Here is a 16,324-nt window from a genome sequence, read left to right as displayed (position 1 = left end):
CTGTTATGACCATGATGAAGCTGTCCATTTCGTATGGACAGCATTGGAGGGGCCTGACCATTTGGACATGACATGTTTATGTATTAACTCGAAATTGATGGAGCAGACCCGGATGTGCGTCGGAGCTATTCGGATGTTGAGCGGGGGTCCCTGAAAGGTGGGAACCGCTGTTATGACCATGATGAAGCTGTCCATTTTCTATGGACAACATTGGAGGGGCCTGGCCATTTGGACATGTCGTGTTTATGTATTTGATCGAAATTAATGGAGCAGACCCGGATGTGCGTTGGAGATATTCGGAAGAGCGGGATTCCCTGGAAAGAGGGAACCACTACTATGACATGATGAAGCTGTCCATTTTTTATGGACAACATTGGAAGGGCCTGACCATTTGTGCCGGATGGTCATGTTTATATCTGTATTCGCAGGGACCATACCCTTAACCTAAATCAAAACCTATGACCTAAAACCTTAACCTAAACCTAAATCTTAACCTAAAACCTAAAACCTAAGCCTAAACCTAAAACCTAAATGTATTCTCAAATCCCTAAACCTAAACCTACACTTAATCCTAATCTTAACTCTCTAACCTAAACCTATACCTAAACTTGAAAAATCAAATATAAACCCAATCCCGAACCCGAACCTAAACCTTAACCTTAACCTATTCTCAATTCCCTAAACCTATATCATATAACCTAAACCTAAACCTAAACCTAAACTTAAACCTTAAACTATACCTATAACCTTAACCTAAACCTAAACCTTAACCTAAACCTATAACCTTAACCTAAAACCTAAACCTATAACCCAAACCTAAATCAAAACATATAACCAAAACCAAAACCAAAACCTATATCCTAAACCCGAACGCATTCTCAAATCCTATAACCCATAATCTAAACCTAAACCTAAACCTAAACCTAATCCTATAACCTATAACCTAAACCAAAACCTATAACCTAAACCAAAGCCAAAACCTATAGCCTAAACCCGAACCCATTCTCAAATCCAAAAACCTAAAACCTAAACCGTTAACCTATAACCTAAATCAAAACCTATAACCTAAACCAAACCTAAACCTAAAACCAAAAACCTAAAACCTAAACCTATAATCTATAACCTAAATCAAAACATATAATCAAAACCAAATCCCAAAACCCAAACCTAAACCTAAACCTAAACCTAAACCTAAAACTAAAACGTAAACCTAAACCTATAACCTAAACTCAAATCCCTAAACCTAAACCTAAACCTAATTCTATAACCTAAACTCAAATCCCTAAACCTTAACATATAACCTAACCTAAACCTATATTTATAACTTAAAACTATTCTCAAATCCCAAAACCTATAACCTAAACCTAACATTTCCCAAAACCTATAACCTAAACTCAATTCCCTAAACCTAAACCTATAGCCTAAACTCAAATTCCTAAACCTTAACCTATAACCTAACCTAAACCTATACTTATAACCTAAAACTATTCCCAAATCTCAAAACCTATAAGCTAAACTCAATTCCCTAAAGCTAAACCTACACCTAATCCTAATCTCAACTCCCTAACCTAAACCTAAACATAAACTTGAAAACTCAAACTTAAACCCAATCTCGAACCTCAACCCGGTTTCCTAAACCTAAACCATAACCCATTCTCAAATTCAAAAACCTATAACCTAAACCTAAACCAAAACCAAAACTTATAACCTAAACCCGAACCCATTCTCAAATCCCAAAACCTATAACCTAAACCAAAACCAAAACCTATAACCTAAATGTATCTTATAACCTAAACCTAAACCTAAACCATAACCTAAACCTAAACCTAAACCTATAACCTTAACCTAAACCTAAACTTAAACTTGTAACCTATAACCAAAAGCTAAACCTAAAACCTAAATGTATTCTCAAATCCCTAAACCTAAACCTACACCTAATCCTAATCTCAACTCCCTAACCTAAACTTAAACCTAAACTTGAAAACCCAAACCTAAACCCGATCCCGAACCCAATTCCTAAACCTAAACCTAAACCTTAACCTATTCTCAATTCCCTAAACCTATAGCTTATAACCTAAACCGAAACCTAAACCTATACCTAAACCTAAACCTCAACCTATAACCTATAACCTTGACCTAAACCTAAACCTAAACCTGTAACCTATAACCTAAACCTAAACCTAAAACCTAAATGTATTCTCAAATCCCTAAACCTAAACCTACACCTAATCCTAATCTCAACTCCCTAACCTAAACCTAAACCTAAACTTGAAAACCAAAACCTAAACCCAATCCCGAACCCGAACCCGATTTCCTAAACCTAAACCTTAACCTGTTCTCAATTCCCTAAACCTATAGCTTATAACCTAAACCGAAACCTAAACCTATACCTAAACCTAAACCTATAACCTATAACCTAAACATAAACCTAAAACCTAAATGTATTCTCAAATCCCTAAACCTAAACCTACACCTAATCCTAATCTCAACTCCCTAACCTAAACCTAAACCTAAACTTGATAACCCAAACCTAAACTCGATCATGAACCCGAACCCGATTTCCTAAACCTAAACCTTAACCTATTCTCAATCCCCTAAACCTTAACCTATAACCTAACCTATACCTAAATCTATAACCTAAACCTAAACCTAAAACCTAAGTGTATTCTCAAATCCTTAAACCTAAACCTACACCTAATCCTAATCTCAACTCCCTAACCTAAACCTAAATCTAAACTTGAAAACCTAAACCTAAACCCGATTCCGAACCCGAACCCGATTTTCTAAACCTAAACATTAACCTATTCTCAATTCCCTAAACCTATATCTTATAACCTAAACTTAAACCTAAACCTAAACCTATAACCTATAACTTTAACCTAAACCTAAACCTAAACCTGTAACCTATAACCTAAACCTAAACCTAAAACTTAAATGTATTCTCAAATCTTTAAACCTAAACCTACACCTAATCCTAATCTCAACTCCTTAACCTAAACCTAAACTTAAACTTGAAAACCCAAACTAAACCCGATCCCGAACCCGAACCCGATTTCCCAAACTTAAACCTCAACCTTTTCTTAATTCCCTAACTTATATCTTATAACCTAAACCTAAGCCTAAACCTAAGCCTTAACCTAAACCTAAACCTAAACCTAAACCTGTAACCTATAACCTAAACCTAAACCTAAAACCTAAATGTATTTTGAAATCCCTAAACCTAAACCTACACCTAATCCTAATCTTAACTCCCTAACTTAAACCTAAACCTAAACTTGAAAACCAAAACCTAAACCCGATCCCAAACCCGATTTCCTAAACCTAAACCTTAACCTGTTCTCAATTCCCTAAACCTATAGCTTATCACCTAAACCGAAACCTAAACCTATACCTAAACCTAAACCTAAACATAAACCTAAAATCCAAATGTATGCTCAAATCCCTAAACCTAAACCTACACCTAATCCTAATCTCAACTCCCTAACCTAAACCTAAACCTAAACTTGATAACCCAAACCTAATTAACCTGATCCTGAACCCGAACCCGATTTCCTTAACCTAAACCTTAACCTATTCTCAATTCCCTAAACCTTAACCTATAACCTAACCTATACCTAAATCTATAACCTAAACCTAAACCTAAAACCTAAGTGTATTCTCAAATTCTTAAACCTAAACCTACACCTAATCCTAATCTCCACTCCCTAACCTAAACATAAACCTAAACTTGAAAACCCAAACCTAAACTTGATCCCGAACCCGAACCCGATTTTCTAAACCTAAACATTAACCTATTCTCAATTCCCTAAACCCATATCTTATAACCTAAACCTAAACCTATAACCTATAACTTTAACCTAAACCTAAACCTAAACCTGTAACCTATCACCTAAACCTAAACCTAAAACCTAAATGTATTCTCAAATCTTTAAACTTAAACCTACACCTAATTCTAATCTCAACTCCCTAACCTAAACCTAAACTTAAACTTGAAAACCCAAACCTAAACCCGATCCTGAACCCGAACCCGATTTTCCAAACTTAAACCTTAACCTTTTCTCAATTCCCTAACCTATATCTTATAACCTAAACCTAAGCCTAAACCTAAACCTTAACCTAAACCTTAACCTAAACCTAAACCTGTAACCTATAACCTAAACCTAAACCTATAACCTAAATGTATTCTGAAACCCCTAAACCTAAACCTACACCTAATCCTAATCTTAACTCCCTAATCTAAACCTAAACCTAAACTTGAAAATCAAAACCTAAACCCGATCTCGAACCCCAACCCGATTTCCTAAACCTATACCTTAACCTATTCTCAATTCCCTAAACCTATAGCTTATAACCTAAACCTAAACCTATAACCTAAACCTAAAACCTAAATATATTCTCAAATTCCTAAACCTAAACCTACACATAATCCTAATCTCAACTCCCTAACCTAAACCTAAACCCGATCCCGAACCCGAACCCGATTTCCTAAACCTAAACCTTAACCTATTCTCAATTCCCTAAACATATTGCTTATAACCTAAACCGAAACCTAAACCTATACCTTAACCTAAACCTAAACCTAAACCTATAACATATAACTTAAACATAAAGCTAAAACTTAAATGTATTCTCAAATCCCTAAACTGAAACCTACACATAACCCTAATCTCAACTCCCTAACCTAAACCTAAACCTAAACTTGAAAACTCAAACCTAAACCCGATCCCCAACCTGAACCCAATTTCTTAAACCTAAACCTAAATGTATTCTCAAATCCCTAAACCTAAACCAACACCTAATCCTAATCTCAACTCCCTAACCTAAACCTAAACTTAAACTTGAAAACCCAAACCAAAACCCGATCCCGAACCCGAGCCTGATTACCTAATCCTAAACCTTAACCTATTCTCAATTCCCTAAACCTATATCTTATAACCTAAACCTAAACCTAAACCCAAACCTATAACCTATAACTTTAACCTAAACCTAAACCTAAACCTATAACCTATCACCTAAACCTAAACCTAAAACCTAAATGTATTCTCAAATCTTTAAACTTAAACCTACACCTAATCCTAATCTCAACTCCCTAACCTAAACCTAAACTTAAACTTGAAAACCCAAACCCAAACCCGATCCTGAACCCGAACCTGATTTCTCAAACTTAAACCTTAACCTTTTCTCAATTCCCTAACCTATATCTTATAACCTAAACCTAAGCCTAAACCTAAACCTAAACCTAAACCTAAACCTGTAACCTATAACCTAAACCTAAACCTAAAACCTAAATGTATTCTGAAATCCCTAAACCTAAACCTACACCTAATCCTAATCTTAACTCCCTAATCTAAACCTAAACCTAAACTTGAAAACCAAAACCTAAACCCGATCCCGAACCCCAACCCGATTTCCTAAACCTATACCTTAACCTATTCTCAATTCCCTAAACCTATAGCTTATAACCTAAACCTAAACCTGTAACCTAAACCTAAAACCTAAATGTATTCTCAAATTCCTAAACCTAAACCTACACCTAATCCTAATCTCAACTCCCTAACCTAAACCTAAACCCGATCCCGAACCCGAACCCGATTTCCTAAACCTTAACCTATTCTCAATTCCCTAAACCTATTGCTTATAACCTAAACCGAAACCTAAACCTATACCTAAACCTAAACCTAAACCTAAACCTATAACATATAACTTAAACATAAAGCAAAAACTTAAATGTATTCTCAAATCCCTAAACCGAAACCTACACATAACCCTAATCTCAACTCCCTAACCTAAACCTAAACCTAAACTTGAGAACTCAAACCTAAACCCAATCCCGAACCTGAACCCGATTTCTTAAACCTAAACTTAAATGTATTCTCAAATCCCTAAACCTAAACCAACACCTAATCCTAATCTCAACTCTCTAACCTAAACCTAAACTTAAACTTGAAAACCCAAACCAAAACCCGATCCCGAACCCGAGCCCAATTTCCTAATCCTAAACCTTAACCTATTCTCAATTCCCTAAACCTATATCTTATAACCTAAACCTAAACCTAAACCTATAACCTATAACTTTAACCTAAACCTAAACCTAAACCTGTAACCAATAACCTAAACCTAAACCTAAAACCTAAATGTATTCTCAAATCTTTAAACCTAAACTTACACCTAATCCTAATCTCAACTCCCTAACCTAAACCTAAACTTAAACTTGAAAACCCAAACCTAAACCCGATCCTGAACCCGAACTCGATTTTCCAAACTTAAACCTTAACCTTTTCTCAATTCCCTAACCTATATCTTATAACCTAAACCTAAGCCTAAACCTAAACCTTAACCTAAACCTAAACCTAAATCTAAACTTGTAACCTATAACCTAAACTTAAACATAAAACCTAAATGTATTCTGAAATGCCTAAACCTAAACCTACACCTAATCCTAATCTTAACTCCCTAACCTAAACCTAAACCTAAACTTGAAAACCTAAACCTAAACCCGATCCCGAACCTCAACCCGATTTCCTAAACCTATACCTTAACCTATTCTCAATTCCCTAAACCTATAGCTTATAACCTTAACCTAAACCTAAACCTAAACCTGTAACGTAAAACTAAAACCTAAATGTATTCTCAAATTCCTAAACCTAAACCTACACCTAATCCTAATCTCAACTCCCTAACCTAAACCTAAACACAATCCCGAACCCGAACCCGATTTCCTAAACCTAAACCTTAACCTATTCTCAATTCTCTAAACCTATTGCTTATAACCTAAACCGAAACCTAAACCTATACCTTAACTTAAACCTAAACCTAAACTTATAACTTAAATATAAACCTAAAACTTAAATTTATTCTCAAATCCCTAAACCTAAACCTACACATAATCCTAATCTCAACTCCCTAACATAAACCTAAACCTAAACTTGAAAACCCAAACCTAAATCCGATCCCGAACCTGAACCCGATTTCTTAAACCTAAACCTAAATGCATTCTCAAATCTCTAAACCTAAACCAACACCTAATCCTAATCTCAACCCCCTAACCTAAACCTAAACTTAAACTTGAAAACTCAAACCAAAACCCGATCCCGAACCCGAACCCAATTTCCTAATCCTAAACCTTATCCTATTCTCAATTTCCTAAACCTATAGCTTTTAACCTAAACCTAAACCTAAACCTATAACCTATAACATTAACCTAAACCTAAACCTAAACCTGTAACCTATAACCTAAACCTAAACCTAAAACCTAAATGTATTCTCAAATCCCTAAACCTAAACCTAAACTTGAAAACTCAAACCTAAACCTGATCCCGAACCCGAACCCGATTTCCTAAACCTAAACCTTAACCTATTCTCAATCCCTTAAACCTATAGCTTATAACCTATACCTATACCTAAACCTAAACCTATAACATATAACATATAGCCTAAACCTAAACCTAAAACCTAATATATTCTCAAATCTCTAAACCTAAACCTACACTTAATCTTAATCTCAACTCCCTAACCTAAACCTAAACCTAAACTTGAAAATCCAAACCTAAACCTGATCCCGAACCCGAACCCGATTTTCTAAACCTAAACCTTAACCTATTCTCAATTCCCTAAACCTATAGCTTATAACCTAAACCTAAACCTAAACCTAAACTTAAACTTTAACCTAAACCAATAACCTATAACCTAAACCTAAACCTAAACCTAAAACCTAAATGTATTCTCAAATCCCTAAACCTAAACCTACACCTAATCCTAATCTCAACTCCTTAACCTAAACCTAAACCTAAACTTGAAAACTCAAACCGAAACCCGATCCCGAACCCGTACCCAATTTCCTAAACCTAAACATTAACATATTCTGAATTCCCTAAACCTATAGCTTATGACCTAAACCTAAAGCTTAACCTAAACCTATAACCTATAACCTAAATCTAAAACCTAAATGTATTCTCAAATTCTTAAACCTAAACCTACACCTAATCCTAATCTCAACTCCCTAACTTAAACCTAAACCTAAACTTAAAAACCCAAACCTAAACCCAATCCCGAACCGAAACCCGATTTTCTAAACCTAAACCTAAACCTATAACCTAAACATAAGCTTAAAACCTAAACCTAAACTTAAAATCGAAATGTATTCTCAAATCCCTAAACCTAAACCTATACATAATCCTAATCTCAACTCCATAACCTAAACCTAAACCTAAACTTGAAAACCCAAACCTAAATCTGATCCCGATTTCCTAAACCTAAACCTTAACCTATAACCTAACATAAACCTAAACCTATTATGTGCACTTATAACCTAAACCTATAACCTAAATATAAGCCTAAAACCTAAACCTAAACCTAAAATCGAAATGTATTCTCAAATCCTTGAACCTAAACCTACACCTAATCCTAATCTCAACTCCCTAACCTAAACTTAAACCTAAACTTGATAACCCAAACCTAAACCTGATCCCAAACTCAGACCCGATTTCCTAAACCTAAACCTTAACCTTAACCTATTCTCAATTCCCTAAAGCTATAACCTATATACTATAACCTATAACTAAAACCTAAACCTTAACTTAAACCTATAACCTAAGCCTAAACCTTAACCTAAACCTAAACCAAAACCTATAACCTAAACCTTAACCTATAACCTATAACCTATAACCTAAACTTATAACCTATAACCTAAAACCTAATCCTAAACCTAAACCTAAACCTAAAACCTAAAACCTAAAACCTAAACCTAAACCTATTTTAATGATCAGTTTTATTTTTAAAAAGTGCTCGCTTTTTTGGAAGAAGTTTATGCAATTCTTCATGATTTTGAATTATAATGTTTTGTTGGTTTAATATTTTTTTTTCAGGTGAAAGACACAAAGAAAATTGTTGCTGATTTTTTTTCTTTTTTTATTTATGATGTTAAACTTATATGTATTTATGTGTGGATGAATGTAATGTGGATAAGATTGCTTGTGTTTGGATGGATGTAGTTTATGTTTGGATGAATGTAGTTTATGTTGGATTTACGTAGTTTGGGTTGTTTAGATGGATGTGAATGTGAATATGATGAAATATATTATATAACGGGTGCATATCAGGAAGAATACGATGAAATATATATGTTGACCCTCTTATAAGAAGGCCTATAAGAGACGGTCCATGACAGTCCTTTTAAAGGACGGTCATGGAGAGACGGTCCATGATAGTCCTTTTTAAGGACGGTCCATGACCGTCCTTCTAAAGGACGGTCTATGGCCGTCCTTTGAAGGCTTATCAGAGACGGTCTATGACGGTCTTTTTTAAGGATGGTCCATGACCGTCCTTTTAAAGGACGGTCGATGGTCGTCTTTTAAAGGCTCATAAGAGACGGTCCGAGATCGTCCTTTTTAAGGATGGTTCACGACCGTCCTTTTTTCGTTAATAAAAATGACGGTTTTCGACCGTTCTTTAAGTAATACGACATGTCAAAATTTGACGGCTCTTGCGACAGTCCATGACCGTCCTTTTTGGTCATTTAAGACGGTTTTGGACCGTCCTTTTTTCACAGTTTTGGCATAGTGTCGGGCACCCATGGGACAATTGGATTCAGGTCTCCAGTCGGATATTAGAATTTATATGTTTGGGGCCTCGTGATGGATGGATTAGATCACACATACATTGCCACTCTGACACGAGCGCTGAGGTGTAAGCTGGGTCTCTTACATTTGGGTGGTCCAAAAGACCTCATTCTTTTGTTAGAATAATCAATATATATTGTGTATATAAATATCAATATTAGCTCAGTCAAAACTTGACTCATCTGAACCTAATTTTAACTGAGTCCAAGTTGACAGGTTCATTTGTTGTTGTTTAATATGGACGCATGGCCATACGTATTACGAATGACCCAAATTCATTCAAATGTGTATTATTAGGAATAGTATCCGGTGTGCTATAGTCGTACTCGAATTGATTAAATGTTTACAACTCAGGTGCTAAACTAACCAGATTAAGATCATATTTGTAAAGGTTGATCTGACTGTTCAACCACCTATGTTACAATGATCGAGTAATTTAGAAGGATATGGTTAGTCCTTCAAATGAGATCTTTTTCCCTTACGTTAAAGATTTTTTTATTATTTTTATTATCATTATTTTATTTTTTATTGGTGATAGTATTTTCAAGTTTCTCAATGATACAATGATGGATGATTAAGATTAAAAAATTAAAACATAGTCGTTGATTTTATTAATTTTTAAGTAAGAATAAGACAATCAATAAAAGAAAATTAAACTAAGTAAAGAAATAAAAATAATTACCTATAACTACCTGTGTGGATAGAACAACCGAGGTGTATAGTTTTCATACGTGACTAGTATGATCTACTAAGGACTCGATAATCGTGGAATCCAATGACGAAGGTCATTGATATTTAACGTATTCCTAAGGCGTACTGTAGTGATGGTGCACTAGACAATAATAGATTTAAGATAATATAAAGATTCCAGACTTGCTGCAGCATAACTAAATAGAAGTGGAATATTTAAGTTAAAACTAGCATAGGCAGCGTTGTGTATAGAGATCGATTGGTTATATGTGGTTAGAGATTAGAGCTCTTCTTTGAGTTTAACTTTTATAAACTTGGAGAGGCTGTAGCCTCGTGTAGTCTTCAATATCATGAAAGATTTGGACGGTCATCCATTTTATATAAGCATATCCTATCGCGTACAATCACATGTACAAGATACTGACTATTCAAATTGTGCATAGGAGTGTTTTCTGAAGTCCTCACGTAATTGTACTTTCACATAGAAAATTTGCCGGTGCTTGATTTTAGCACATGTAGAGAGTTGCTTTTAGTAAAACTCTAACAACAAATTCTAGATCAAATTTACTTTGAAAAGATTTGCAACGTAGAGAATTGCTTTTGATGGAACTCTACACTTATATATGCACGTATATAACTCCTTGTGAAGTTCATCTCGTGGCATTTCTAAACCATTTGATCTGGCAGTGATCAACCAGGCGTAAACACCATTTAAACTCAAGTAAATGATTGACTTGATTTTAATCGGGTCCAAGTTGATAGACATTAACTTTAACCCAAAAAAAAGTGAGACCTAACCTCACCGATTTTCTTAATTGGTTTAGAAAATTATACCAGACCCATTAAAGTAAGGCCAGAACAGCAAATCTAACTAACCTAAATCAAATAATATTCACTTTAAATATTGCCACATTCTTAAGTTTGACAATTTTAAATTTCCAAAATTTCATTGTAAAATATTAGTGACATTTAACTAAAATTTAAATAATTATTAAATACAGATATATTTAAAACTTTAAAATAATTTATTAATTTATAATAAATAATTTTGGAAATTTTCCATTGGGCCACCTCCCTTTTTTAGCTATGGACTATGAACCACCTGCTTTTATATAGAAATATTAGACCTTACCTTTCCAAAATGACAACATTTCAGCGGCTTCATCCATTGTATGAATGTCATTGCATGGGAACACATGAGGATAGGTACACATGAACGTCTCTGCACGAAGATAGGTGCGGCCCATTGGAATAGTGCTAATTCATCTAAATTTATGTGACTTGATCAACAAGTTAGATGGAAAATAAACATTACAGTGGGCCCTAGTAAGCTTTTAATGATAGGGCGTTCAATCAACACTGTTTCCTATGGTATGGCCCACCTGAGAATTGGATCCACTTCATTTCTCATATCATGCTCTCAAATGATATGGTAAAACGGATGGACGGCGTGGATATAGAATGTATGCATCAAGGTGCGCCCCACGGTAAGGGTCACACCGTCTTGGGTGGGGCTAAGGCCGCACCTAATCCACGGAAGCGGATTGGCTGGTGTACCACACACTAGCGATATAACTGGTGTGTTGACGTTAGCAAAGTGCTGTGGGTTCGAACGTAGGGTATATGTTATATCCAAACCGTCCATCCATTTGGCGAGCTCGTTGTAAGGCTTGAAACTAAAAATAAGACAGATCTAAAGATTAAATGGACAACACTGAAAAAAGCAGCAGGGGAATGAACGTTTTCAAACCCATTCAAAGACACATTTTCATGTGATGATGGATGGGAAATTGGGAATGCAGGTCTCCATCAATCATTTCATGTGCTGATGGATGGGAATGCAGGTTATACGGTTTGACGGTACATGGGGCCACTATAAGTTTATGACAAATCCACTCGGCGCATTTATTTTTTACAGCTCATTTATAAGGGCCCATGAATGAGGCAGACTTGAATCTCAGGTAAGCCACACGACAGAAAAAAGCGAGATTGAACGGCTGCTGTTGAGACATCTTGAGGCCATCATAAGGCTCATTTTCAGCTTATGATCTTTCTCATATTTGGGAGTTGGAAAAACAGACGAACGGGGTGGATTTCTAAAAAACATCAATAGTGGCCGCACACACAGTCGGAGTTGGGTACGTCAATCAATGTGAGCCGCGGGGTTCAGTGGACATTCAAGTCCAGAGGGTGACGGTTTCTTAATTTAGGTGGGGCCCAACGTGGTGTTTATGACAAATCCACTCCCTCCATCTGTTTTACCACCTCATTTTACGGCATGGCCCAAAAATTCTGCTGATCTAAATCTCAAGTGGGCCAAACGAACATGAAAAAGTGCAATTAAATGCCCACCTTTGAAACATTCATGGAACAATGTGATTTATTTATTTATTTTTATTTTTTAAAAAAGAATCTAACCCATCCATCTAATTTTTTCCGTATCATTTTATGGCATGAACTCAAAAACGAAATCAATACCAAGCTCCAGTGGACCGTATAACAGGAAAGAGTGAGATGGATGGGCCACCGTCGAAACATCTTGTAGCCATCATAACACTACTTTTAGCTTTTGATTTGCCTTATTTTTAGACCCGTGCCCTAAAATGAGGTGAGAAAACTAATGGAAGGGGGTATTTCTAACAACATAAAAGTGAGCCCCATGTATGGTCAGGTCAGGTTTGCACAACAATCGATGCTAATCTATGTAATGAGGGGAGATTGCAGGTGCAGTAAAGTGAGGTTAGCTTTGTCGATATCAAAATATAGGAGCCCATTCTTATAGGTAACTAATATTGAGTGGTTTAATGTCTAATGGTGAAAATTATGGGCAGGTTTCAAGAAATAGTTTGAAATTGGAGGTTTTTGGTCCATAGTCCAAAAGGTAGGAGACCGTATTAAAAAATCCCAATAATTTTTAAAGTTTATATTTTCACCAGGACTTTTCTTATAAAATCTCATGAAATTCTCGAACTGAAAAATTGCCGAGGATGGGACTTAGGCTGCGTTGATACTCGATTCGTAGGCACTCAAAAACTATACACATGGTAAAAGCCCAAGATCAGACTGGTTGAGCAATCCTAACTTTTGATTCTGGGACACTTCTTTGAGGATACAGGACAATTGGATATATTTTATTTTTAACCATACAAGAAGTGTACATAAATTCCGATAGTAAGAAAACTAAGCATTGCTGTGGGGAAAATTGAACTGGTCCTCTACATGAAAAGAGTAAGAATTATCTACAAGTGATATGCCCCCTGAGTTGAAGTGATCAAAGTCTGAGTAGAAGGGTTGTCGGCACGGGACGAACAGTTCCTTCAACTTAGAGATGAGCCGCTAAGCTGGGTTGTTAGAGGACAGAGCTCGGTAGGAAAGGACTCACCCTACCAGGAATGTCTACAACTAGAGCTAGGCAAAACAGTCCCGATCCGGTGGATTCGACCTGATCAGAACCGAACCGACGGTCTGGATCAGTGCGGATTAGGTAGCCCCATCCAGATTCGAAATCTTTTCGGGTCGAATTCGAATTGGCCCTGATCCAACTCGATTCGACCCGAAAACCCGATCCGAATGGATCCGGAGTAGTTCTTATTGATCTTCTACCTTTTCCTATGGTATGGTCTGCTTGAGCTTTGGATATGCATTAATTTTGGGTTCAACCGCTAAAATTATTTGAAAAAACGAATGGACGGCGTGGATAAATCACATGCATTTAAGGTGGGCCCAACAGAGTTTACTGTGTACAATAACAAGTGATTTGCTGGTGTATCGCACACAGCTATGTAGTTAGCTGTGCGCTAGCTGTAGGTACGTGTCGTGCCAAGACGAGCACTAACGCTCCTCGAGCTCCGAGTTGTACGAATGGTTCAAAGGATATCATAGTTACATGAGCCCCACAGTGATGTATTTATTATATCTATACCGTTCATATATTTTTAGAGACCATTATAGAGCATTGTCCAAAACATGAATAATATCCAAAGATCATCTTGACCACACCACATATAACAGTAGAGAATGATTTTCACTGTTAAACAATTTGTGTGGTCCATATGATAGTTAGATCTGTCTTATTTTTAGTCTTAAGCCTTAAGACGAGCTCGCCAAATGAATGGACGGTTTGGATATAACACATACCTCACCATTAGACCCATATAACTTGATAACCTTGATACAACAAGTCACACTTGTGTGAAAAGAAAGTCACTGCACTTTTGTGCAGTACACATCAACGTAATAAGTACAGAGAAAGCGGCATACATTTCTTTCATAATCATGTGGGGCCCACCTTAATATATATGTTTTATCTAAGCCGTTCATTCATTTTGACGTATCATTTTAGGCGTTGAATACAAAAGTACGATATATTGAAGACTAAAGTGGACCACATCATATCAAACGATCCGAACGTACCCAACCTGATCCAACTCGGTTTCCCTGACCGACTCAGACTCGGTTCGGGTCAAGTCAATTAAGCATCGGATCGGGTCCGAGTTAGGTGACCCGGACTCGGCCTCTGATCGGATCGAATTCGGGTCAGACTATTGGAATATCGGATCAGACCGAGTTAGGTCCAATCCGAACCGATGCCCAGCTCTATCTACAATAGGGGTAAGGAACCTGTAGGGAAGGAGCTCTGGCTCTAAGCCCCAAGCTTCTCAGTATCCCAAGCTAAGCAGGTCGACCACTGCTAGAAAGGTGGTACAAAAAATCCGAAGTGAATCTCGCACTGGATTCGGAAGAGATAAGGATCCAGCTTGATCTCAGCCGAATATCACTCCAACATTTCGGTCTCAATAGAAAATCAATCCGACATATTTAGGATAAGAATCCCACAGATCAAGGACCCTACAAACGTAACATAATGGGATTCAAAGGTCTAAAACTTTCTCCCATGCCCTATATATACAACCACAAATTCTTAGCCAATGGGGGAGGAAAATGAGAAAAATGCAATGCATTTAAATTACAATATATCTCCTTGTGATCATCTTCTCCAAGCCCTAGGCATCGAAGGGTCCACGACTGGCCATGAATACTCTTGCACTGCTTGTATTTTCTCTAGTTTTTTGCGGATCGATCGGAGGGCAATAACAAGATCATGAGCCATCTTAGCTTTATATCAACCTCATCAGTTGACCAGATTCCAGCAACAACAAGCATAATTTTAATTTATAATACATCTTCTCTTGATACCATAATTTGAAAGGTTTAATTTAATTAACCGTATGTCAACTGAGTAATTTCCAAGTAATGTCTCAGTGCTTGAGTATCATCTATCACTCTCTGAGAGAGTATCAAAGTTTTTCTCCAATGATAACCGTACATGATTATAGTTTGTCACGGAATGATCGCATTGAGTAGACTAGGCCCACTTGGTTTGTATTCATCTGCCCATTCAACGGTCCAATCAATCATCAATGGTTAGAAATCCCAAAAATCTGTCAAATCCAATCGGCATGTGGGCCGCACCATACACAACAAGGGACAACCACCCAAAAGCCTCCGATATCTGTTGACAGCCATCCATTAGATACAACTAGCTGCATTGCATGCATGGACAGCCCAATCATCGATCTGGGCCTTGTGTTCGACTCAGGTCCAGATAGTTCTACAAGTGAAGCCCATGGTTAAATGATCTAGAATGTTGATTTGATGGGCCCCACAGTGGATGAATAATGTCATAATGCATGCCTAATGGGTTATCATAACCTTCGAATGGTGGCCTGCAAATAGATGGTTGAGGAAAAGGCAGTAACTGTCCACATTCAACGGAAAATGGCTGAAGATAGACGACTATGATATTCCAATAGGGGAGATATTTGGGACATGTCCATCAATGATGGTAGCCGTCTCATCAATTTTTGGATCATTGAACCATGGGCCCCACTTGTGAAACTCGCTGTTTGGGGAATGGTATTAACATACCCAAGAGTTTGTACGGTTGGATCATGATTTAGATTGCATACATATGGTAGAGGTTGGAAGATCTGGGCAGTTAATTTATAGATGGGGCA

This window comes from Magnolia sinica, chromosome 7 (genome assembly GCF_029962835.1).
Source record: "Magnolia sinica isolate HGM2019 chromosome 7, MsV1, whole genome shotgun sequence".
NCBI classification, from domain to species: Eukaryota; Viridiplantae; Streptophyta; class Magnoliopsida; order Magnoliales; family Magnoliaceae; genus Magnolia; species Magnolia sinica.
The sequence above is the reverse complement of the archived record's forward strand: the minus strand, read 5'-3'. Positions refer to the sequence as shown.